The sequence below is a fragment of the Dermacentor albipictus genome, unplaced genomic scaffold (genome assembly GCF_038994185.2).
Source record: "Dermacentor albipictus isolate Rhodes 1998 colony unplaced genomic scaffold, USDA_Dalb.pri_finalv2 scaffold_42, whole genome shotgun sequence".
Taxonomy (NCBI): Eukaryota; Metazoa; Arthropoda; class Arachnida; order Ixodida; family Ixodidae; genus Dermacentor; species Dermacentor albipictus.
In genome coordinates, this window is record NW_027225596.1 from 1,380,333 (window position 1) to 1,390,591 (window position 10,259).

General features: G+C 50.5%; 1 long non-coding RNA gene and 1 pseudogene across 1 annotated transcript; both read right to left on the reverse strand.

The window, feature by feature from the left end:
- Positions 1-302: 302 nt before the first annotated feature.
- LOC139052906 (U2 spliceosomal RNA) lies at positions 303-476 on the reverse strand (annotated as a pseudogene).
- An 8,042-nt stretch (positions 477-8,518) lies between these two features.
- Positions 8,519-9,940, reverse strand: LOC139052892 (uncharacterized). Its single transcript, XR_011510104.1, has 2 exons — positions 9,866-9,940; positions 8,519-8,646 (listed from the first exon to the last, which is right to left on the reverse strand). It is a non-coding gene; the product is annotated as an uncharacterized lncRNA (long non-coding RNA).
- Positions 9,941-10,259: the final 319 nt, after the last annotated feature.

Consider the following 10,259-nt stretch of genomic DNA (forward strand, 5'->3'; position numbering starts at 1 on the left):
TAAACAATCATGTGCGCCGCCATTTTGCTGTTGCGTCGCCCATAGGTTAGGGCCGTAACTGAAGGGGACCTTTGGCGCTAGCGTCGAAAGAGCGTCTGCTCGGAAACGGCCAATGGCAGCCATACGGAGTGTCCCCCCCCCCTCGCACAGTGGCTCGATGTGCGCCGTCTTTCCTCTGACTCAACGGGGGAGGGGGCGGCAGTACGCGAAAGCATATCTTGGTCGCACAGCCACGCCCTTAACGTTATGCGTAACATACACTCTACTAGTGCACAGCAACATGGATTCTGATTTTAGATTCTATGGTGTGGGCTGTACCCGGCTGCAGTGCAATACCAGGACAACCCGTGGCGCTGGAGGGGCAAGCCCCGTCCAAGCGCTGCCTTACAAAAATAGGAATAATATCGTAAGACCCATGATAGGGCCGTATCAGATATTGAGCTGATAAGAACAGATACTACTCCAAGGGAAGTTTTTATTCATTCATCATACAGTTTCGTGCAAACACAGATTAACAATGTACAGTTCACTTGCTGTTATACAACATTTAGGTGCACTCAGAACCGTCGCACATTGCTGGGCCGTTTTACAAACAAGGCTATGCTGCATTATACAAAGCTATGACTACTAAAGGTTCGTAAACTTTCATTGAAGACAAGGGAAAAGTTATCGAACAACCTTTGGACCTTATGTCTCCCATACGTATTCCTGTGGGAAACTATTGTTGCGACACTGGGGGCTGTGTTCTGCACTACATGTTTCCGGAAATGGGTTTAATTCCGTGTGAGCTGCTGAAGAGGGGACATTAATACGGCATCAATGGGTACGCGAGTTGCCCATTTTTTTGGATGAAAAATCTTGTGTGCCATCGACGGAGGAAGCTTTCCTCCCCTGTTGCATCAAGTTCCTCATTCAGATGTTCCCATAAGAGCAGACTTATTCTCTGGAGGGTGGGGTAGGCTGCCCTCACCGGCACTCTCCTTACCTCTGCGAGGCATCTGCGTTTCCATATGGCGTACATTGTACAGATAAGTACCAGGTTGGCGAATCTGCCTTTAGTTTTCTGCGCCATGGCCTGCGGTCGTACTCCGAAGATGTTTAGTACCAGTCGCCATACGGCTTTCCCGGCGACACACTCGAATAGTGCATGGTCTGCAGTTTCTGGGTAGCTGCAGTTGGGGCAACGGTCGTTTGGAACGATGCCCATTCTGTGCAGTCTCTGCCGGGTCGGGAGCGCCTTCCATTTCCGTTTGACGTCAAAGTCCTGTACTTCTTTGGGAAGTTTTATCCTTTTTGGTTGGGTTGCCTTTATGGTTTTCATTTTTCCTTCGTCCTCAGTTGATAATTGGGTTTCTGTTATGGTCTCGATGATTCTAGCGGGTGAATCCGTGTCTATGTTAGTTCTGGGTGCCTCCTTCTCTAACATAGCTTTCGTGACAGCGGCAATCTTATAGAATTCTGAGGGGAACTCTGCTTGTGGTCCTGGGGGCCTGCTGCAATCTAGGACACTGCGATTTGTACTGCTATAATACAACATTAAGCCCTTGCCTATGTAATCGACTGAGGTGCCTAAGTACCTGGCTGTTTTTAGGGCCAGAAGCCGTGTGGTTGTTTTGATGTGCAGAAGTCCGAGGCCTCCGCTCGTTGTTGCTAGTTGCAGTATGTTTCTTTTTAACGGGGGTGGCTTGTTTTCCCACAAAAAGGCCGTGATAAGCTTGTTCAGTTGGGTGATCGTTTTGCTGGGCATGATGCCAACGCGACTGGCGTAGCTGGCAAACCCGCATACTGTAGTTCTTGCTGCGAGGGCTTTCTCTTGCAGTGTTAGGTTCATTTGTTGTAGATGGGAGATTGCTTGTTTTGCTTTGGCAATGGCAACCTTCCAGGTGGGCTGCGCCACTCCTTTCTGCGTGAAATAAATTCCAAGATCTTTAACGGTGTCAGCCCGCTGTATGTTCCTTATGGCGTCCGGTGGGAAAGATCCGAATATGAGAGCCTTGCTTTTTGCTTCGTTTAGTGCAGCGCCAGACAGGTGTGCGTACTTTGCAAAGATGATTCGGAAATAATTGAGGCTTGATTCATTTCTTACGAAAATGGCTAGGTCATCAGCGCAGGCCGTGATCTTTATTTCTTCCTGTCCCGTCAAGGGGAAGCCGCGGATGCGTGTTTCGCCGCTTATGCTAGCGATCAAAGGCTCAAGCGAGAGAATGAACAGGGTTGGTCCTAGGGGGCATCTTTGGCGGATTCCTTTTGTGTAATTAAAACTATGTGTGATGGACTTGTTTATCTGGATATGGCATGTCATGTTGCTATAGAGGAGTGTGATTATCGCGACAAAGTCTTGGGGGAAGGAGAACTGTTTCATTATTGTAAAAAGATACTTGTGCTTTACCCTGTGGAAGGCTTTCGCTTGATCCAATGAAAGAAAAGCGCCGCTTATCTGTTTGCTTGTTGCGTATTCGAAGACGGCACGGGTAAGTGTCAGATTTGCGAACAATGATCTGCCAGGCACCGCGCATGTTTGGTGGGGAGAGATTTTATGTGGCAACACGCGTTTGATTCTGTCGTTCAGCACTGCTGCTGTAATCTTGTAATCTGTGTTAAGGAGGGTTATTGGTCGCCATGATTGGGGACTATACGGTTGGGCTCCTTTGAGCAGTAATGTAATTCTCCCTTTCCCATAGGAGGGGTTTTTTTTCTTTTCGTTTATTATCATATTGATCATGTCGCACAGTTTCTCGCCTACTTCTTCGAAAAAGATATTATAAAATCCTGTGGTGATGCCGTCGCATCCTGGGGCTGTATCTTGCGACATGTTTTGGACGACGTTTTTCAATTCTTCTATGGTGACGTCATTAAAAAATTGTGAAACCGCTTCTTGTTCGAGATGCGGTAAGTTTTCGCATAACTTGTTCAAGTTTTCGGTATCCGCAACACTGTTAGTCTGGTCCTCCTCGAATTGATTCCTAAAATGCGTTAAAAAAATGTTTTGGATTTCTTCTAGATCGCGTGTAGTCGTTCCATCTTCCCTCCTGGCCTCTACGATTTCCCTCGCATCATTTTTTCCCTCTCGGTTGTTACGTTCTTCTGTAATGATTTGCATTTTACATAGATCGCGTTGTGCCTTCTTAGTTCGTTTTTCGAGGAGGCGATCGTACCTTCTTTGCAGCGTCTGTAGGTATAATCCGGTGCGTGAGGTTACGGCTTCCGCGCTCGTTATAATTTGCATCCTCCGCAATAATTCCTTTAGCTCGGCGGTGTACCTCCGGTGCCGCGCTTTGCCTTCGGCTTGTAAAGCCGTCGTCCATTTTCCTTTTATTGCTTCCCAAGTCGTCGGACTCATCTGTGGTGCTCGTTCGGTGATTGCTCTGAGGCTTTGCTTGAGGTTATTCTTGCTGGCGTCATCTTGTAACAGGGCAGTGTCGAGCCGCCAACTTCCGAGGTGTGTTTCCTGTCCTGGGTGGCCCCTGATTGTACATATTACTGGGAAATGGTCAGTCCTTTTCTTTAGAGGGTCTGGGAGCGTCGCCACTGCACAGGTCTGGAGTTTGGGGACGAGGCAGTCGGGCACGTAGATTCTGTCTATTCTACTCGACGTGCTGGTGAAGACGCGAGTGGGCTCAAAACGCTCATCATGGAGAGAAACCCATGCATCCGTAAGGTACAGCTGGCGGAGGATTTTGCAACATTCCCGTGCATTGCAGGTTGATCCCCCTTGCCCGGGGCCTCTGATGTCCCTAGTGGAATTAATAACACAGTTGAAGTCACCTAGGAGGACGTGCGGAATTTTGTTAAGAAGCAGCGTGTGAAGGGCTTTGAAGAATTTGTGTGCGACCGGGTTGCCGGGGCGTAGATGTTTACGAAACAAATTTTCCTATAATCTATGTAGACGTCTAGCATCAGAGTCCGCCCGTTGGATCCGTAGAAGCAATGCGCTCGCTTTCGAGACCGTCCCGTCACGAAAATGACCCCCACGCCGCATGCTCGGGCGTTTGTCAGTGAAAAAAAAGCTACTTGAAAGTCACGTTTGAATGCCTCCACGTCTAGTGGGGTCCGTAAATTAGCTTCTTGGATAAAAAGGAAGTCTATGTTCTCCTCCCTCGCAACGTTTAGGATCTCGCGTTGCTTGTTTTTCTCGCGAAAACCTCTAACATTGAAAGTGGCAAAAGTAATGTGAGCCATGTGCTCTGGCTCGTTTTCCAACCTAGGCGTTAGAATGCGAACAAACACAAAGGAAAGCACAACAGAAAACCAAAGGAAGAAACGGGGGGGGGGGGGGGGTTCTTTAGATGGCGTGAGCGTTGCCCAGCCATTGGGGCGGTATCTGGGTTTTTTTTTGGCAAAGTGATGGGTGGTTTTTAACGAAAGGTTGTGTAGGCAACCGAGAGGGAGGGTGTATTCTGCGTGTCTCGTCGCGAAGCGCAACAGCTGTAGTAAGGCGGGGTTTTTTTTTTATTCATTGCAGTCCACCTACAGGCGAGGGAAGATGAAAACGCGGGTGGGCGTGGTGTATGCTTTGTTTGTTTTCTGTGCTGTTTGTAGCGTCATGCCTTGATCAGAGCGCGGGACCTTCCCGGCTTGCTATCGCTTCTGTGACGTCCATGTCGGTCTCGTTCGTTTGCATAGTTGTTTTCTTTTGCGAAGGGGGATCCTTTCTGGGGCCGAATCTTATAACGGTTCGCTTGGGGAACCGTTCCTTTGGCCTCACCTGATTGGCCAAAATTTTGATTACGTCACAGGTCGTCAGAGGCAGCGGGGTGGTATCGCAATTTTCGAATACGTCACGCATCTGTCAATCATCTTCAAAGCGAACCGGTCGTAGGAACCGGCGAAGGGGTAGTCCGCTTTGGGTTCCGTTGCTGTGGCTTGGCTGTTGGCTTGTGACCCTGGCCGCGCGCGCCGGTCGCGCGCCCCCGGAGACACGCGGGAGGCGCGCGCGCGTGCGTTGGTTGCTTCGGAGGCGACTACTTGCCTTCGTCGTCTGCTTGGCGTTGCTCTTTCGGTGTCGACCACGGCTGGAGATACGATACGCTTTCGAAGAAGTGACGGATAGTGAGTTGCACCGCCCTTGCTGGCTGTCTAAGTAGACCTTTTGCAGGCTACGCTATCAAATGGAGGAGACTCGGGTGCAAGCGTACGAGTGGCCATTCCACGCAGAGGAAGGAATACTGCGCGCTGGGGTTCATTGCCACTGGCCTGCAGCTCCCAGAGCTCAGTCGGACGCGAAGCATTCGTCGGAATTGCCTAGATTCCTGCTGCCGACATTGTCCACAAAGTTGCTCTCGCAATTACTGTGTTGGCCCGTTGAAGGGCTGGGTCAGCTTTCCCGTGACCTCAGCTTCAAAGTCAATGCCAAGGAGATATTTGCATGGTGAGATCGAATTCCCAGTGCTATCGCCAGTGTGAATAGCTCGCAGATCGCCGTTCAGCTGTCAGAAGGGTTCAACCTAGGCTGGTTCAGCGCTTCCTTCGTTCGGCTGATAAAACTATACAGTCAGGACGGGAAGGTATTGTAGAGCTCTCTTATTTGGCTGCCCTTTTTTCTCTATTTCGGGAGTGCCATACTTTGTTTCTCAATTTCACGGCACAGCGCGCACCGTCAGCACCACACTCTTCGATTTGACTTCGCGCAGGCAATGCAGGGCCCGTGTATCGTGATGTTCGATTTAAGTTCCATTGCTTCTATCACGCGACGCGCCGTGGGGCAGATCGCAGGGATAGCGGCAGCGCGGCGGCGAGCGAGTCATGTCCGAGCCGATGACGAAGGGCGAAAAAAGAAGGAAAACTGATATAGTCGGCTAGTAAAGGTGTCCCTAAGAACCAGTTCACGGTTTTGTCGCGCTATCTATTTGAGAAGTGCTGGTAGTGAGTTCGTGTTGCATGCATCGTGCGAGCTCCTGGTAGCAGACGACATAGCGCTGCGCTCTGCCCACTCCGTGGCCAACTCATTTACGCTTACGATACCGCCTGTGGGCTGAGAATGAAAAAGAATGACATTAATAAATTACTTCTGCATTGCGTAAACGACCGGCACCACAGGTTTATACGTGAAAACTTGGCGTATAATATTAAATTTATATTTTACATTTGTTTAGCAAGCAGAAACATTCTGCAATTCCTCGATTAGCTCGTCATATAGTGACGTACACTTCAGAGGTGGCACCCTCTCATCTATTGGTCGCGTCCTCCCCTTCTTGCACCGCCGGCTTGGGAGTGGCACATCAAGTGACGTAAGTGGCGAAGCGAACGGTTCGTATTCCGAACCGTTATAAGATTCGGCCCCTGGGTATCTTTTTCGGCATCTTGGTTTCGCTGTCGCTGCTGGCTAGATCATCTTTTGCTCGCCTTTGGGTTTCTGGGCTTGTGCGGTCTTTAGCGTGTTTTCGTCCTTCGCCTCCCCTTTTGTTTGAAAGAGATCTGTGTCTTCGTGGTTTGGGTGTCTTGGCGCCAGCGGTCGAGGCGTTTGGGATTCGGCCGCCTCGTCCTTTGAGTGTCTTTCCTGGCGACGTTTTCTACGTCCTTTTCCTGCTGTAATGTTTGCGGGGGGTTTTCGGCACTTGGTCCGCTGTTAATTGGTTCCTCGTTTAGCTTGTTAGTTTCGAGGGAGAGCTTGCCCTCCTGTGGTTTGGCTTCCGGGATTTCATATTTTCCGCTGCTCACTATGGGCATGTCTTCGAAGGCGTGGCTTTTTTCTGGGGTGTTTTGTTTAGGCTCGGTTGTTTTCGCCTCGCCGCTGGCGTTTCCTAAATCAGTTGTTCGAGCTGAGGGGCGTGGTTCGCTTGATGTGCCCGTGCTGTCTGTTGTTGCTGAGACTGCGGTTAGATTTTGGGACGCTACGTCATCAGTTATCTCATCGCAGCTGTCTTCTGGCGAAAAGTTTTCTGGCCGTCGTACGATCGCTACTTTGCACGCGCTGTTTTCACTTTCCGTTGTGCTCTCCGCACCTTCCCAAAAATCATGTGATTTCGTTTTTTTTTTTTTGATGGCGTTGCTTGATTGGAGCACTTGCATCTTCGGTGTTACACTTTCGCTAAGCGTCGGGAAAGCCTGGCTTAGTTGCGCGTTTGCTATCTGGGCTTGGTCCGTGGGCGTGTGTCGCCCAACTACGCCTGCGTACGACTTGGGATACGCCCTGCCGCGAAAACAAGCTTTTGTGCCGTGGCGGCCTCCGCACTTGTGGCATTCTTCCTCGCAGCCTTCCGTTTCGTGCCCGAAAATGCCGCATCGTTTGCAGTATGGGGCGGTGCACATTGTGGCCATGTGGCTGTCAGCACCACATCTCGCACACACGCGCCTCATGCCTCGGTACTCACACATGACTCTGTGGCCATGGACAGTCATGAAATTCGGGATTGGTCTGCCCATTTCTATTCGCACCACTCGGACACCATTTAGCTTATTTTAGCGGTTAGCCACTTTTGCAAAGGTCACGCTTTTAACTTTGCCGTATGGTTGTGAGGCAAACGACAGGGTATCTGCTGACATATAGATTGGATAGCGATACACATTTACAAAAGTGACTGGCGGGCCGACAGCGTCAACAGGGACCTTAACGTGGTTTACGTGAAAACCTTCCGCGACCATTAGCTTAGTCGCCTGTGCAGCGTTTCTCGTGCAGATTAGGAATTTAGCGCCTCCGATATGTTGCAACGCTAAGGCGCTGTCGTCCCCCGCAGTCGCTTCTACAGCATCAATAAGATCACCTATGGATACATCGCCCTCAGGGGCGTCGAAAGTAAAACAGTTCTCCCGCAAAGGAGTCTCACTGCTTGCGTCCATGGTGTGGGGGGCGTGGCTGCTTGAAGCACGGCCTCCGGGTTTCATGGTTGTACTGGTTACTCTTGTCGTTTACAGCTGGCGCTGAAACGCCGCTGTACTCTAGTCTTGAAGGGAGTTCAGCAGGTGGCGCTGGCTCCGCTGTAGCAGGAGGTTGGCCGGCGGCTCGACAGGGGGCGTTGGCAGGGGTGCCGGCTCCCGAGACCATGGGTTGCTCAGCAGGCGCTGGAGGCACCCGCCGGGTTGCTCCGCTGCTTGGCAGATGGCGCTCGGGCAGGTAGGCGGGCAGGCGGGTTGGTCCTGGTAGGCGCTTGTAGTCTCCTGGAGCTCCGCCGCGGTCCCGACGCGACCTCCGGGGTAGCAGGGGTGTCTCTTAGGAAGAAGTCTTCTCGGCCTGGGGCAGCGACCTTAGCCAAAAGGCTGAGAAGCGATGCTGTAGGTCACGTCATAGAGAAAAATTTCAACAAGAGCGGACACTCCCATAGAGCCCAGCGGCCGAATTGACTGTAGCACACCAAGCGGATGTTGTAGACTCCTTCCGGTTTCGGTTTTGGGCGCGCGCGTTTTGAAAACCAGTTGGTACACGCCGCGCCGGCTCCGCTGCTCGGCGCGGCATTCATTTTTTTTTTGTCGCTTCTGCTGAACCTCGCGTGGAATCGTTTTAAGTAGAAACGATTGCGATTGACCTTTACAAGAGTGCGCCGAATCTGTCAGGTGCAATTTCATAAAGTAAACGAAAGACGTCTTCTGAAATGATGGAATGTTTATTTTGCTCTATATAAATGCTCGTTCCGGGCTTCTGCATTCATCCAAAGTTGTGGCACCAGGTAAGCAGCAGTCGTTGCCGTACGATGCTCCACCGGATGCCATCAGCTGAAAGAAAGTAAATTACAAGCATGTATGATTTCCGTATATTGACCTAACAGGAGTATTGCGTGTAGAGGCGAAACGTGCGTAAGTAGTGAATGAGCGGCATTACAGATAAATTCACTGTTACGTACATTTCGCAGCAAAGACTCCTCCGAAACAATGCCATAAAATCTGAACATCCGATTTTCAAGCACCCCTCCTTTCCCGGGCATTATTTCCTGCACTTTAAGTGCACAAATACACGGGTGACTGCGCGTTTCCAAAACAACTTGGCCTCGGCCGACACGATGGTACGCCAAGTACACAAAGGTAGCTACAACACAGGCTAGGCCAGACCATGTTACACGCTCGCAGAATGCCTTCTAATCGCACTCAAGTCAGACTCGTCGGTGCAATGCCTGTTTTCAGTCGCTCAGAATACATAAATGTCATGTTCTTGAGCTCCTCCGTGTTATCTTTTACGCGTCCTGCCGGCGCATGCAACACTCCCGTGTTATCACTCTCGGCAATCGCTCGTCGCGTTTTCGAGAAGCATGAGTACCGCAATAATGTATATGTTGTTGCAGGGCTATAAAATGCGTCACAAACTTGTCCCACTAAAATTCAGTACACGCAAAACTAACTCACTGTGGCCGCGGCTTGCTTTTTTCGCAAACAGCTTCACAACCCCAGGCGCGGCGAGCAAGCCTCAAGGTATCCCAAAAAGTTACCAAATAATTTACAATACTTTTTTCGGGTCAGAGAATGCGTCACGAACTTCTACCAGTAAGATTCAGTACACGCGAAACTGCGGCACACAGCCGAGCTGCTTTTCGCCAACTGCGTCAATAAGCCGGGCGCGGCAACCGTGCTTCTAAACTACCCCAAATATAACGACGTTAGTTACAATAATGTTGGGGGCCACAGAATGGGCGAAAACTTGTCTGTCTCAGGCGCTACGACGTAGTGCACGCATGCACACGCGCAAATGCCTCACACGGCCGAGCCGGTTTTCGCTTACTGCGTCAATAAGCCAGGCGCGGCAAGCGTACCCAAATACTGCCGAAATAAGTTACAGTAATGTTGCGGCTCATAGAAAGCGTCGCAAACATCTCCCAGAACGAGGCATTAACTCAATTTAACTGCCCCAGGACGGCGGTGCTGTCTTTCGCTAACTGCGCCACTCGAACTAAGCCTAAAGGTGATTAAAATGAGCCGCACACTGTCAAACACAATTTCTCACCTTGCCGTAGTCCAGTAGTGCAGCGGTGCCGTGTCGAAATGCAGACGACACGCAAGAGAAGCATTGAGAAGGCCGGGAGCCCAATAAAATGGGCTGTATCCAAAACAAACGGGTCGCCGAGCACGCGAGATTCGCACGTACGACAAGCCTCGCTCACTCCTGCGGCTTGTCTGGCGCATGACGTATGCATGCGTGTCTGGCGTGCCGCTAGCTTGTTGCTAGGCAACGCAACAAAAAGTTGCAAAGTATAAGTTCATTTACACGCAAAACTTTTTCACTTTTAGTGGGAAGGAATGAAAAAAATGAAACGTTGTCTGGAAGTTGATTTCACATTCTTTTTTTCTGATGCTCGCGTCAACTAACGGACGTTGTTGAAACTAGGCGTGACGTGTTT